Source organism: Felis catus, chromosome F2, assembly GCF_018350175.1.
Source record: "Felis catus isolate Fca126 chromosome F2, F.catus_Fca126_mat1.0, whole genome shotgun sequence".
Lineage (NCBI taxonomy): Eukaryota > Metazoa > Chordata > Mammalia > Carnivora > Felidae > Felis > Felis catus.
Genome location: NC_058385.1, coordinates 62,186,511 through 62,201,428, shown reverse-complemented (window position 1 = coordinate 62,201,428; position 14,918 = coordinate 62,186,511). Strand labels below are relative to the sequence as shown.

The window sequence follows — 14,918 nt, the reverse complement described above, 5'->3', positions numbered from 1 at the left end:
GCTCTTGACTGCACCGTAAGTCTCAGTCATGCTTGGCACAGAAGCAGCTAGTCTGCTGAAAAGCCAAGCCAGCACAAATATTTTGAAACTAATTCCACTAAAACTCTTGTGTCATTAAACCATACTACTGTAGTTCCAATTAATCCGACTCTTTAATATCATTAGCCACTAAATTAAATAGCTGTACCCAAAACTTTAGAAAAGATCAATATTGTAACAAAATGACATATTAGCAGTAAAAAGTACCTGGGAAAAGAAAATATTGATCTATTGTGGTTTATATACTGGAGTTATTTTTAGGACTTTGTGGATCTGGCACTGCTCTGAGAAAGGGGAAGAAGATGTTTTGAATTCAAGAATACTTGGATTCAAGAGAAATTGCCCATTTCTCTGGGCTTCTGCTCATGTGTCCCACCTTAGCAGACAGTGTTGTCTGCAGGCTAAAGTGAGCTAAGGGGAGAAGGTGTCCCATGCCACTAATATATATGCAATTATCATAGTGACCTGGGCTTTAATTGTGAGCCCTTTCTCTTTATGCTTTCTCCTTGTAGCTGGTATTACTGAGAGTCCATTCTGGGATTAGAAAAGAAAAGAAAGAATGATAAGAAAGTAACAATCAGCATTTTGCAGGCACACACAAGCTTTTTCTAATATATAGGGACCAATCTGCAGAGCCCATGGCCAAGTATCTCCACTTCTCTGCCTCCAGAAGACAGAGTTAACCTAGCCGAGGGAGAAAGCCTCAGCTTTGGCTTAGTGCGGGGGGGGGGGGGGGGGGGGGGGGGGGGGGAGGGGGGGGTGTCACCAGTCCCCGGGTCGGAGAAGAATAACGAAAGTGTGAAGTTGACAAATTAAGGGTCACAGGAAGTAGAGAGCCCTATCGAACTTCATTGATGAGCTACTGTCTACTAGCATTTGTCCTAGGGAAGAAAGAAGAAAAATCACACAATGTAAACTGAACGGACGACTAGTAGGGTCTTCCATTCCCTCCCCTCAGTAGGGTATGACGGGGAAATCTCATGAAAAAAACTGGTTCACAGTTTTACAAACACTAACAAACATGGACTATAAAAAGCACATTTCATAACACAAAAGCCTACATAGAGGGTAGAAATTTTTATAGCTTCCTTGAGTGAGCAGTTAAACCAGCAGTCTGAATTCTCTTAGTCCCCTAAGAGTGGTTAATTAAATAAGTATTTTCCTTATCCATTGCCCACAACTGTGGTTTTTTTTTTCTTCTCTATGCACCCTAAAAAAACTCCCAGGACGAGACTTAGGAGGACTCAAGCAAGTTACATGGTAAAATCAGAGTGCCTTTTCTGTTGGATGTTCACTTTGGTTTCCTGCTTTCCCAGGACATACGATGTTTAGAAACTTTTTTCTCTAAACATAAGAATTATTGTGCACCACAATCTTGAACCAACGATTTCCATATCTTACGCAGCTATCAACTTGCCAATTCCCTCTGGGTCTCCTTTATATTTTCTTATAGTGTTTCTTTCTGTTTTGGGTTGTCGTCAAAAAGAGTTGGGGGCATGATTCTTTTTAAATCAATAGAAATGGAACTGTACAGATTTTTGCCCCCTTGTATCTGTGAGCATGATCTCTATCAGGCCTGAAAATCTGCTTTATCATTTTGTATATTTGACTATTTTGTATTCGGCATTACTTGATTCCTTATGTGCATGGCAATGTATTAAAATGTGGGATTTCTATTACCGTGTAAAAGCGTTTTGATTCTGATTTTCAACATATATCCTTAGAAAAAAAATTGCATTAAACTTTTTATTTCTGTTTTCTTCAGCTCATCAGCTTTGCAGAAGGAAAAGAAAAGTTAACAGCATTTCACTTTCCCTGTGTTAGCTAATGATGCAATTCATGGTGGAAAATTGTCCTCAATTATGCTGTGTTTCCTGGAGAAATAATGTATGTGAAATGGATTGGTGGCCTCCCTCCAGCTCCCAGCACACAGAATTCCCCCAGCAACAAATCCCACCAGCATGATTGCTATTAGTGGTGAAGGCTTTAGTGTTGAGCACAGCCGGGCAAAAGATGCAATTCTCTTCATCTCCAGATCCTGGAAAGAGCTGGAAGGAGATGGGACAACATATCTTGCCCATCAATTTGCTTTCACCCCACAGAGTCTTAAGTGCTTATAATAGCATGATTGATGGCATTCCCCAGCACCTCCAGTTCCGTCTGTCACAGGTAGTGGCCAACGGTAAGCTACCTGTATTTTATCAGTAGAGATACTGACCTTCAAATAACACCTGCCCAGGAGATCTGGGGTTAGAAACTAGTTCTCCCAAACATGTGGCACAGCCAGTTGTGCATTTCAGAAAACATCTAGATACACTCCACTCTCAACCACGTATTTAAAAGATGCCAAACATTTTTTTTCTCAAATTAAAAAAAAAATTCACTGAATAATACAATGCACCAAATATAAACAACAGACCATTTGACCTGCTCTAAACTACCATTTTCACCCTTTCTTTTCTCAAGGAGACATCCTAATGAGTACTTATAGCCACTATGACATTACTGAATATGATGAATTGCTTCAACTTATACTAGAGAAACACTTCTTTCCCAGAAAGGAAAAAGCACTTATAAATTGCATGAAAAAGAAAGGAAACACCCATTGCCTTTTTTATTATATGTTTACTGTGAATATAGTTTTGGGTTCCGCCCCGCCTAGAAAAGTCTTCCAAAAGCAAAACCCGTGATAATCTTTTAAGTTAGCTTACTGACTCAATGTGTAAACCTTCTAAATCTGCCTACGCACCTTATAACTCTAAAAGCACAATTTTCTCCCACTCTTAATTCACACAGATTAAGAACATGGAAAATGGGGCAACATTTTGCCATTCTTGAGAAGATGTAAAACTAGAGCCCCCAACATTTTCTTCATATTGACCTTTCTTGGATAATTTCTGACCATTCCCCCTCGTTTATTTGTCTCTCCTATCATTTTCTAACTTTTTCTCTGTCATTCCTCTGCCGTTAACTTACTGCCCCCTTTCCATGTAGTTGTCTTCTTTTCTCTGCCTTACCTTCCTCTCCATCTTATCTCCTTCTCTTTCCCTTTTCAGTCTCATCTCAGTCTCTCTCTTCCAACCCATTTTACCCTTCTCCTTCTTTCTTTTTCTCTTATAAGGTAGGGTATTCATCTTCTTGGTATTTGTATCCCCACATCATGGTGCTTAATAGTTGCTCAGCAGAGGTTAGGGTTAAGTGAATTAAACTTGGTGTCATGTTCTTCTCAGCTTATTTTCCTTCTTCCTGCTGAGCCCAGCAAGCCCTGCTCCAATAAGCACGTTAACTCAAAGTAATAAAGACTAAAGTCAGGTGTCTTTTCTGAGGTAGGTGAAATCTTTAGGTAGCAGATCACCTAGGCAGCTTTAGGAAGTCCCAGCCAGGCACAGACAGATTCCCCTACCATTTTGCCAGGCAAAGAAAAGTTTCCCTGCTATCTCAGTGTTTTGGGAACTCATACTTGCCTGGGCAAACATGGTGGCCGTATTGGGATCAAGTACAGTCATGTCATGAGCAGCTCAGTTGAGACCACCAAAATTATTTATTGACCCAAGATTATTCAGAATCTAGTAAGACCTAGTGAGACCTAGTAAATGTATACTGCAGTGCTAGGTATTTTGTACCAGAGAAAGCTGTCCCCGGCGTATGCGGTTTCTTATGGTGATTATGAAATCACAAGGGTTATTAATACATTCCCCTTCACATATCTGTTTTTATGGCATCTGGGAAAATGTACACTGAAAAATAGCTTTCCGTTACCTTTTCTGATTTTGTACGTATATTGAAAAATCAACTAAAAATAAACTTTAAGAAAGACAACCACATTCTTGTTTTGGTATAGCACTGGGGAGGTGTAAGGTGGGAGTGGATAATGAGAATTGCATGCATTTTTTTCGCAAATGAGCATGCCCCCATTCTCATGAGAAATGGAAAACTTGCTGGGGTCCTGTTTCTCACTTGTATCTGTCCTTTGGTAGTAGAATCTGAATATTATTAGGCACCCCCTGTTGCCCAGTTTCTGCTGGCAATTCCAAGAGGGAACACTGATATATCCAAAAAAAATTTCCAGATTTTACTCGGTCCTTAATGAAACGTCCAAAATGGAATGTGTGGGTGTTGATATGGGTATGTGTTACACAGGAAATATCCCAAAAGTCCTTCTTCCCATGCATGCCGCCCTCATTATCCATCCAAAGGCAGCCACTTCTGTTCCTCACCCCAAATCCTTCTCCCTCTGTCACTCTCAACTCCCAATCAAGAACTGTCCCTGCCACCAGACTTTTCTGGTTCTGTCCTCCCTCTACACCCTCTTTACTTCTATTCGATACTTCTCTTCTAAATCTCGGCCCTTGCCTATGCAATTTCCCCACTTTTGCCTCTCCAGCTCTGCTTTTCTCTACCAAAGTCACTGATTCTGCCTCACAAAAGCTAGTAAGTATTAGATTATTTTTTTTTAGTGAGCAAGGGAGGAAAAAATGTGACAATATGTTTTCTTAATAATTTTCTTTATCATTTTTTTACAAATAAGTCTTGCTCCAGAACTGTAGACTAGATTTTTTAAAAATTAAGGGTAATGGAAGATTAATGCAGTTGCCTTTGATGGCTCAAATTCTACTTCCAGAAAGTAAGTCTGTGTATTCATTTAACAAACGTAGAGGCTATTCAACCTATGTGCCAGGAACTGTGCATGGTATGGGGCTAATTGTTGATGACTCAGAGATAAATGACTTTTTTTTCCTGCCCTTAAAGATTGTACCTCCTAAGAGAAATAAGGAGCTCAACATATAATTTCTTCTTTAAGAATCTCTTATTAAAATGCAAATATCTCTGGAAGGATAACTGAAATCCCTACTCATTCTCAGATGCTGGGATTGCAGAAAGATGGAAAGTTACACAGTCAAGTAAGCTCTGAAAACATGATTTATGTTATTTACCCCACTCCTAGAGACACATGCAACACATTAGCATATTAAAGGCTCTGAGAAGTCTTGCAGGAAATAATCATATGCTTTGTTCAGTGCGGTACTTTCCAAATGCATTCAAGCACCAACAGTTTCCCCCAGAGAATACTAACAACCCAAAGAACAAGCACTTTTGGAAATGTGGGCCCATGCCAATCATTAGCTTGACAGCAATATGTTATTTCAACCAGGTGAGTGCAAAGGCCCTCAGAAATAAATGGTGCAAAAAATGAGCTCTCCAGCGAGTGATGGAGCAGCCAGAAAGTGGGCTAAAAACGAACTTCCTAACGTGTATTAACAAAAATAATTATAGAGCAACACTGTGAGCCTATCATACTCTAGCCCTGCCATCATCCATGGTTGCGAGAGGGGAAAACAGTAGCCTTACTTGGACCAAGGCTCATATACCACTGGATTTTAATATTGTTTTTTGGACTATTAGGGGCTTGGAATAGGTGGACTCCAATATCTTACACCACAGAATTTTAAGCTCAACTACAACTTTGCCCCATCTTACCTCCAATTTTGCTTTTAAAAAGAAGTACGCATCCATTTAAAAATCTAGACACTTCAGTCCACTGTAGCTTACCTTCCTTCTTAAAATTGAAAAATATTTTTTAGTGGGGCGCCTGGCTGGCTCAGTCAGCGGAGCTTGCGACTCTTGATCTCAGGGTTGTGAGTTCCAGCCCCACGATGGGCGTAGGGATTACTTAAAAATAAAATTAAAAAAAAAACTATTTTGGGGGCGCCTGGGTGGCTCAGTCAGTTAAGCATCTGACTTTGGCTCAGGTCATGGTCTCTCGGCTGGTGAGTTCGAGCTCCAAGGCTGACTCTGACAGCTCAGAGCCCGCTTCAGACTCTGAGTCTCCCTCTGCCCCTCCCCCACTTGTGCATTTTCTCTCTCAATATAAATAAACATAAAAAAAAAAGCCTACTTTTAAAAAAGACTTTTAATTTTACATAGCTTTGTCTCACAGAATTATGCGAGATTTTCAAAGGAAACAAGTTTGAAATACAAGTTGAGCAACTACGCCAAACACACAGGCCCACAGTCGGCAACTTCACCAACACGAAAAAGTATTGATTTTGATTGGTTAAGCAAAAAAAAAAAAAAAAAAAAATCTTTAAAATTATTTTTTTATTTTTTTTAACATCTAGAAAGTTTATTTCTTGATTATTTTATTTTTTTAATTTTTTTTCAATATATGAAATTTATTGTCAAATTGGTTTCCATACAACACCCAGTGCTCATCCCAAAAGATGCCCTCCTCAATACCCATCACCCACCCTCCTCTCCCTCCCACCCCCCATCAACCCTCAGTTTGTTCTCAGTTTTTAACAGTCTCTTATGCTTAAAATTATTTTTGCACATATGGAAGCAGGAGAAAAAGAAGTCAAAGAATAAGCGGTATCAAATTTGACACCTTTGTTACTCTTCCTTTCATGACACCCTATGAGAAATTAAGTTAGGGCAGTTCGCGACTGAGTTCAGAACTACATTTTAAAGACGGGTTCCGAAAGATCGCCACTAACTTTCAGGAGAGATTTCCGAAAGTTCGTGCACGTGCGCGTGCATGTGCGCGTGCACATGTATGCGTGCGCGTGCGTGTTTATGCGTGCGTTGGCACGTGCCTGCGTGCGTGTGCACGTAGTCGTTGATGGAGGCAGGAAGCGAGAAGGAAGCGGGAAGGTGGAAGAGATCGGAAGAGTTTCAAACAAGGCCCGATTCTCCTGAGGTCAGCTCGATTTGCTCTCTAATCCTGGGCGACGCAGGTAAATTCCTGCCTTGGTTTTTACTTTGTATTTGTCTCTGTTACATTCCAAAATCATCCGAATAACTGTTTAGGTTTTTAGTTATTTTATTTTATTTTGAACAACAAAAATTGTTATGATGAAAATCGGCCCTGACGGGTATGCGATAATTCTGCCTGAAATGCAGTTTAACTGACAAGAGCAAAAACAATAGCTGCCTTGACTGAGTGCCCACTATAGGTCAGGCATTCTTTATTCTACCTCATGTAATTCTTACTGTATTCTGTTAGGTATTATTACTCCCTTTTAATTGAGCAGTGAAGAGATCAAAATTTAAAGGGATTAAATTCTCAGACCTGGTCCTACAGCTCACTTAGCTATTTATGACCGGGAAGCGCAGAATCTCAGCTTCACGCACATATTTATTGAGCCCATACTACCCACAAGGCACTGTGCTAGATAATCCACTAGCCTTGACATCATCACTGGTCCTTGACCTCTCCAGATCACAAGTATTTTCAAAAATCTGCTGAGAGCTATGGATGCTCTCTCATCAAAAAAAAAAAAAAAAAAAAAGTACACAACACAAATCTTTGCATTCATTTTCAAAGGGTTCAAGGATCTTCTGAATCTCATCCCATTGTAGGAACTCCTGCTGTGCTCAGAGAATGTTGTTCAGAAGGGGAGACAGGTAAGTACATGGGCCTTAGATCCATAGCCCTCATCTTGGATTTTCAAGCTTCTCAGTGCTTCCAAGCATGTCCAAAAGACCAGCTAACTCAGTTCTGGATATACGTAGTAAAGGTATTGCTATTGCCCAGTTTCTGTCCCAATGTGTGAAGTTGAAAGTGTAACGAGTACTTCTGTTAACAAAAATATTTTTCATTAATTGCCCTTGGTAAAAAAAAGAAGCAAATAGACCCACTCTTGCCAATGCCGATTCCAACATCTGTCTTCCAAAATCAGTATTAATGTATTCTCTTCAAATTAGGACTTTTGATTTTCTGTGGATAACAAGAATATTAGCTATGCCTTTTTCATGCTGTTTCTGTTAAAATTTTAAACACTTCTTTTGGTTCAATGTGTTGTTCAATTCAGCTGAGGTTGGGGGGTAAGATGTCTATTAGTAGGAAACCAAGTACACATCCTGTGTCCTCATATGGTATCATTTCAAGCTTGTCAGTTCTTTTTTTTATGTTTATATGAATGCTTTTATTTATTCATAACCCATTTGCTTCCACAAAGTAGTTGAAGCAATTCACAAGAAAATATACCATAAAATAGAAAGTTATAAATAAACTACAATCAGGATCAGAGAAATTGTAGAGCAATTAGGATATGGAGACAAGGATGTAGGTTGCAGTTTATATACTCTGGCCATCATTATTGAAGAGAAATTAGAAATTTCATGTCAACCTTGAGGCAATCAAAGATCTGATGCAGGATTTACAACATCCATAAAAATAAACATGGATGTCTAGTGGAGAATACAAAAGTCACATGAATTTTTAACATAAACAGAAGAAATCATACTCCCCGTGCTGAGGGCTGTGCCTCCTGGAAGTATGAGTTCAGTCTTTTCTGATGATGAGGGTGAAAAAGTTGGAGAAGTACCACTTTGGGGGAAGTCAAATTTTCCTTCCCACATAAGTCTGAGAAAGATTTCTTAATGTATATTTCTAGATGGGACCCTGAGTAAAGCTGTAGACAATATCCCTATAGCATATGCAATAAAGGTTTTCAAGTAGCTGCTTCTTAGGATGTCCCTCAAAGGCAACAAAGGACACAGCAAGGACGTATACAGCCCAGTGGAAAAAATCCTGTGAGCGCAGAATCATGTGGTTTCAGTTTATGAACTCCTTCCTAAAGGATTGAGGATAAGGAATAAGCTAGAACCCCTAGCAACCAACCTCAGTCATAATAGCATCAGCTTGTAATGTGTCAGGCACTTTAATAAATTATTTTGTTTAATTTTTACAATAACTCTCCAAGGTTGGTACATTGGTCAAGACTTTTTGTTGCAGGTGTCTGAACCCCAACTCAAACTGCCTTAAGGAGAGAAAGAGAGAGAGAGAGAGAGAGATTTATGAGTTGGTGTATCAAAAAGTCCAGGGCTAGGTGAAGCTTGTGGCTCTCCCAGTATCCACAGGTGCTGCTTTTTTGTCTGAGTGGGAAAAAATGGCATCTCACAGCTCCAGGTTTACATGGAAGGAGACTTGGTCTTACAACATCCATGCCAGCCTAGAAAATAGACTCCAATTAACCATTTTGGGGTCTCTTGACCATCCCTTGGTCCAGTCAGTATGTCCATGAGGATGTGGCTCTCTGATTGGCTGGCCCATGGGAGGGAAGGTGAGTCCCTACATTGACAAGAATCACCACCACAAGAATCCCATGGTATTAGAGGAGAAGGAGAATTTACCCCCCCCCCCCCCCCCGCCCCGCCGCAATGGATGCAGGACAGACAAAATGACCAGACAGACACTGCAGGAGGTATTATTATCCCCACTTTACAGATGAGAACATGGGGGCCAACAGAGCCTAGATGAGACTAGATGAGGTTGTAAATCCTGCCTTAGGCATAATTGGTTAGGTTACGCTGTGGTAACCAGAAATGAAACCCCAAATTTAATGGTTTAGTACCCTCAAAACTCACCTTACTCACCTTACATGCCTCACTCAGGTTGAGGTTTAGGGGAGGCTCTGCTCCCACAGTACTCAAGGACCCAGGCCAACAGGGAAGATTCTAGCATCTGGAAGACCTAGATTCCAGGCCCATAAAGCAGAGGAAAAAAAGAAGCATGAAACACTCACAGCCATTGCCCACAGAGTGAGTCACATGGTTCTGCTCAACAGCAGGATGGTTAGGGAATCACTGGGGGGATGGAAAGGCTGGTGGGATGTACATAGGTATTTATGAGTATTAAATATCTCTGCCATTTAGGTCTCTCTGACTCCAAACCTTTGTCTCTTACCTGTCGTACCTCAGTCACGTGTTCCTTGAGTGCCACAGAAGCAAATGTGAGCAGTCAGAATTTCTGGGCAGCCTAGTCCCCTAAGAGTCATGAATGAGAAACAGATGGATATACTAGACCCTCAAGTGATCCTAGGAGAAAGAATTTAGAACACAGCAGGCTTATAATGGCTGTTCAGCCTTCTGCCTTCCCCTCAGGAGCCACAGAGAAGGGGCGTGGCGGGGTGACTGATTGGTCTGTCGGACTGCCTAGAGCTGGTCCAGCTTCCTTCAGGCTGCCAGATACGGGCTAAACCTCCAAAGCCTTGTGCTTTGAAGCTGCGATTGTGTTTCTGAATTTAGCTCTTCACATGATTCGAATTCCTGTCTTTAGTGACAACAACAGGCTGTGATGCTGGATGCAGGAATCCAAGGGCATCTGGACTAATCAGGAATAATCTAGATAAATCCTTGCCTCGTTAATGCCCACTGTCTTGATCCCAAACACCTACCAAGTCCCATGTCTGCAAGAGCCAGACTGTGGACCTTGAACACCCTCTCTGCCTCTCTGGCCTAAACCAGAATTTGACTGAAGAGGTAACATCAGGCCTCTTTCACCTGGGGCCCAGGTCTTCAAAAGTTTCAAGAGGAAACCTGAGGCCAAGAGGAAAGAGAAAAGGAAGCTTTCAGATGAGAGTGCTAAGAGAAGACAACGCTTTTAACTTCTTTGCTTCTCCTACTGTAAACTCTACCCCTAGTGCCACGGCCACCCCCTCAGATGGCCCTGAAGACGCCATTATTGAGAGTTTCCTACTTTCACATGTAATATCTGGGGAGAGACCACTGACCCTCTCCAGCTACTCCAAGTCCTCCCTCACATGGCCCAGTGATGAGACCAGCTGGCACCTTTGAAGTGTCAGCAGAAGTGATGACACTCCCTAACCCCCTGGGGAAAAGCAAGGAACAGCCAGTGTCTTCTTCCACCCTTCTCCTCCGGGCATCCAAGGCCACTTGGGAGGTTACATATACCAGATGGTGAGGCTATAAGGAGCGATGCCCCATCTTACCAGATTTTACACGTGCAAGAAATAACATTTTATTGTGTAAGCTGAGATTTCAGGATTTGCCTGCTATGGCAGTTAGCATTAATTATCCTAATCCAATATGAGAAATGTGTAAAAAAATCTTAATGTTTAAAAAAATCATATAGAGGGTGCCTGGGTGGCTCCGTCAGTTAAGTGTCCAAATCTTGGTTTCAGCTGCGGTTATGATCTCATGGGTTCGTGAGTTTGAGCCCCATGTCAGGCTTTGTGCTGACAGTGCAGAGCTTGCATGGGATTCTCTCTCTTTCTCCCTCTCCCTCGCTCACGCATGCTCTCTCTTTCTCTATATAAATAAACATTTTTTAAAGTTGTTTTTTTTTTTATTTTGGGAGAGAGAGAGCACAAACAGGGGAGGGACAGAGAGACTGTCAGCACAGAGCCTGATGTGGGGCTCAAACTCACAAACTGAGATTATGACCTGAGCCAAAATAGAGCCAGACACTTAGCCAACTGAGGCACTCAGGTGCCCCTATATTATTAATTTTTGAGTCATAATGGCACTGTGGTTTGTACAGGTGAATGTCTTATTCTTGGGAGGTATTTGTTGGACTATTTAGAGGTAAAGTTTCATGCTATCTGTAACTTACTTTAAAGGTTTCAACAACAACAAACACAGGTGTATGCAAACATATAAAGACCTGCACACCTAGAAGAGGGAGAGAAGACAAATGTGGCATAATAATGTGGATTTAGGCAACGGAAAAAATGAGTGTTCATTGCATATTGTTATTTCAACTTCTCCGTAGATCTGAAATTGTTAAAAAAAAAAAAAGGGTCTCCACTCCTACTTTCTATCCTTTGTTTTGCTGTATTTTCTGCACCTCGAGTTCTTTGAAATTAATGTATTTATTTATGTCATTGATTATTGGATCTTTTTCTTTCACTAGAATGTAAGCCTCTGGGACCAGATGTTTGTCAGTCTGATAAACCAGCTTATCCTAAGTACCTAGACCAGAGTAGCACTCAATTAATAATTGTTAAATGAGTGAATGAATGACCCATCCAGATACCTTGACCCATGCTGAACCCCGGCCTCCTTAAGGATGAGTCAGGGGAGAGTATCTTGAATACCTCCAACTCCCCAACAACCCAAGGACTCCCAAAACAACCAGCAAATCAGCAAATCTGATCTGAGTATGCACACTCAGCCTCATGGAGCTACACAAACAGGGAGATTTCGGTCCCCTGAAACATCACACAGGTCCACATACAACAAAGATGGCTGTGAGGGCCCTTTTGGCTTTACAAAGGCACATTAGCAATGTTGCCCCATTGAACACTCAGGTATAGCCTACAAGATAGGTAAAATTATTAGCCTGTTGACAGAGGGAACCAAAACACAGAAGGGCCCACATGATTTGCCCAAGGTGCAACACTTTTATTATTTTTTTATTTTTTATTTTAAAAAAATGAACACTTTTAGTTGGCTAAGATGCGAACCCTGCTCTTCTGACTCAGAACATTTGTGCTTTCATTATATATCAGACCATCTAAAAATATTACAGTTACTAACAGGCAGCATTTCTAATTGCCAAATGAGTTCCATATATATATACACACACACATCCCCAAATAGTTCATTACATGAAAGAAAACAGGGATCACTTGTCTAAAAGGTAGACCCTTGTGATGTACAATGACAAGTACTTATTTTGTCATTGAGATGGAGGTTCTAAGGGCACTGGTTTCGAGCTAAGCCTGGGTCCTCGAAGGCAAGTGCTTTAGTTCCTTAATCCACTAGCTTGCCCTTTTGTACTTCACCTCCATAAAGACAGTCAACCCATTACAATAGTGGCCTCAGAGCTCTAACATCACACCGTGACAACACCTGACACCTTGTAAGCTACACAGAGCCCTGTCTCAATCAATACTCGAATGGAAAGCAGAAACTGAAAAGAAATTTCAAGCATTGCAAGGAATAGTGCTGCTCACTGAGAACGTTGCCCTCTTAACCATGAGTCAATCCGTACCACTTGCCTGATAGGAAAGCGGGGGGGGGGGGGGGGGCGGTTAAAAGCATTGTTCTATCTTATTCCGGAAGCAGAAACCCTGACTCCTAGGAGCCGGCACTTATTAAAAATCCAGTAGTGCCTTCTGGTTAGACTGGAATGCCTTTTGATCATGGTTCAACTCAGGTAGTTACATTCCCATCCAAATTTCCATTGGTCTCCAATTAGCTCAAACAGGCTTGCAGAATTTGCTATAAAATACAGTGTTAAGCTTAATCAGTGCAATGATCAAATATGTATTTTATATGTTAGAAACCTATGTGGAGGTAACTGACTATAAAGGCTATATTTAAGATCTGTTTGGGGACTTTTTCCTTTCTTTTCTAAAGCAACCTTATTGACATATAATATATACCATAATTCACCCATTGTAAGTACACAATTCAATATTTTTAAGTATATTCACAGAGCTGTTCAACCATCTACAATCTAATTTTAGAACATTTTTTTATCGGCCAAGAAAAGAACTCTGTCCCCATTAGCAGTCACTCCCCATTCTCTCCAGCCCTCCCCTTCCTCCAGTCCCCGGCAACCGCTAGTCTACTTTCTAAGTCTATAGATTCGCCTATTCTAGACACTTCGTATGTATGAAATTATACAATGTGTGATCTTTTGTAACTGGCTTCTTTCGCTTAGCATAATGTTTCAAAGGTTCATCCGTATTGTAGCATTATCAGTACTTCATTCCTTTTTATTCTCGACTAACATTCCATTGTATGAATATGCAACATTTTGCTTGTCCCTTCATCAGTTGATAGGTATTTGGGTTGTTTCCTCTTTTGACTAATAAGAATAACACTGTCAGAAGAATTCATCTGTAAGTTTTTGTGCGGACATAGGCTTTCATTTCTCTTGGGTATATACCAAGGACTGAAATTGCTAGATTGTAGGTAACTTTTTAGGATCTGCCAGGCTATTTTCCAAAGTGGCTGAAACTTTTTACATTCCCCGTTGCAATGTGTGAGAGTTGCAATCTCCCCACATCCTTGTCAATACTCGTTATTGTGATTTTTTGATGATAGCCACCCTAATCAATATGAAGTGATATCTTAACGTGGTTTTGACTTGCATTTCCATAATAACTAACGATGTTAAGCATCTTTTCCTGTGTCTGTCAGTCATATGGTATATCTTCTTTGGGGAAATCTCTATTCATATCCTCTAATCACTTCTTAAATTTGGTTGTCTTTTCATTGAGTTGTAAGCATCTCTATATCTTAGATATAAGTCCTTTATCAGAGATATGATTTGCAGATATTTACTATCATTCTATCTATCTGTTGCCTTTGTACTTTCTCGATGGTGTCATTTGCCGCACAGAAGTTTTAAATTTTGGTGTAGTCTAACTTATCTTTTTTTTTTTTTTTTTTTTTGGTCACTTGTGCTTTTGTTGTTCAGTTGGAAAAACTTACTTTTTCTCCTGTGTTTTTCTCCTTTGCCTTCATACGACTACCAGACTCAGTACTTCTGACACCAGACGTGTTGCGGGGGGGGGGGGGGGGGGGGCGGGTTTCCATATGAAACAATTCTCTGATGCCAGCCAGGTGTCCTGCGGTTCAACTCGATTCTGACGCTGTTTACCTGCAGATAGCATCCCATAAGCTAAGGGCTCAGTCCCACAAGACTGCCCTCTCTTCAGATACCAGTTACAAGTTCCCATTGTTACCTGTGCTTCTGACTGACTGACCATAAATTGGAGATTACCATGACCCCCTCCTTGGGTTCAATTAATTTGCTAGAGATACAGAACTCAAAGAAATATGTCCTTACATTTGCCACTTTATTATAAAAGAACATGATAAAGGATACAGGTGAATAGCCAGATGAAGAGACGCATAAAGAGAGGCCTGGGAGAACCCCAAGTGCAGGAGCTTCTGTCCTGTGGAGCTAGAGAGTCACCCTCCTGGTGTATGGATGTGTCCACCAACTGGCAGCTTTCCAAACCCTGTTTGGGATTTTTATAGAGGCTTCATTACGCTGGCATGTTGATCATTAATTCAATTCCCAGCCTCCTCTCCTCTTCCCAGAAGATAGGGGATGAGGTTGGAAGTTACAGTCTTGTAATTGTGGTTTGGTTTTTCTGCTGACCAGCCCTCATCCA

At 40.9% G+C, this 14,918-nt stretch overlaps 1 long non-coding RNA gene across 6 annotated transcripts in view; it reads left to right on the top strand.

Annotated features, from left to right (window-relative positions):
* Positions 1-6,619: 6,619 nt before the first annotated feature.
* The window catches only part of LOC123383009, a 48,717-nt gene continuing 40,418 nt past the window's right edge, over positions 6,620-14,918 (top strand). For 3 of the 6 annotated variants that reach the window (XR_006592181.1, XR_006592180.1, XR_006592177.1), the window contains exons 1-2: positions 6,625-6,773; positions 7,364-7,443. This is a non-coding gene — a long non-coding RNA (uncharacterized LOC123383009). Of the gene's footprint in view, positions 6,774-7,363; positions 7,444-14,918 lie in introns of all 6 variants that reach the window. The other 3 variants (XR_006592178.1, XR_006592179.1, XR_006592176.1) reach the window with 2 other exon arrangements.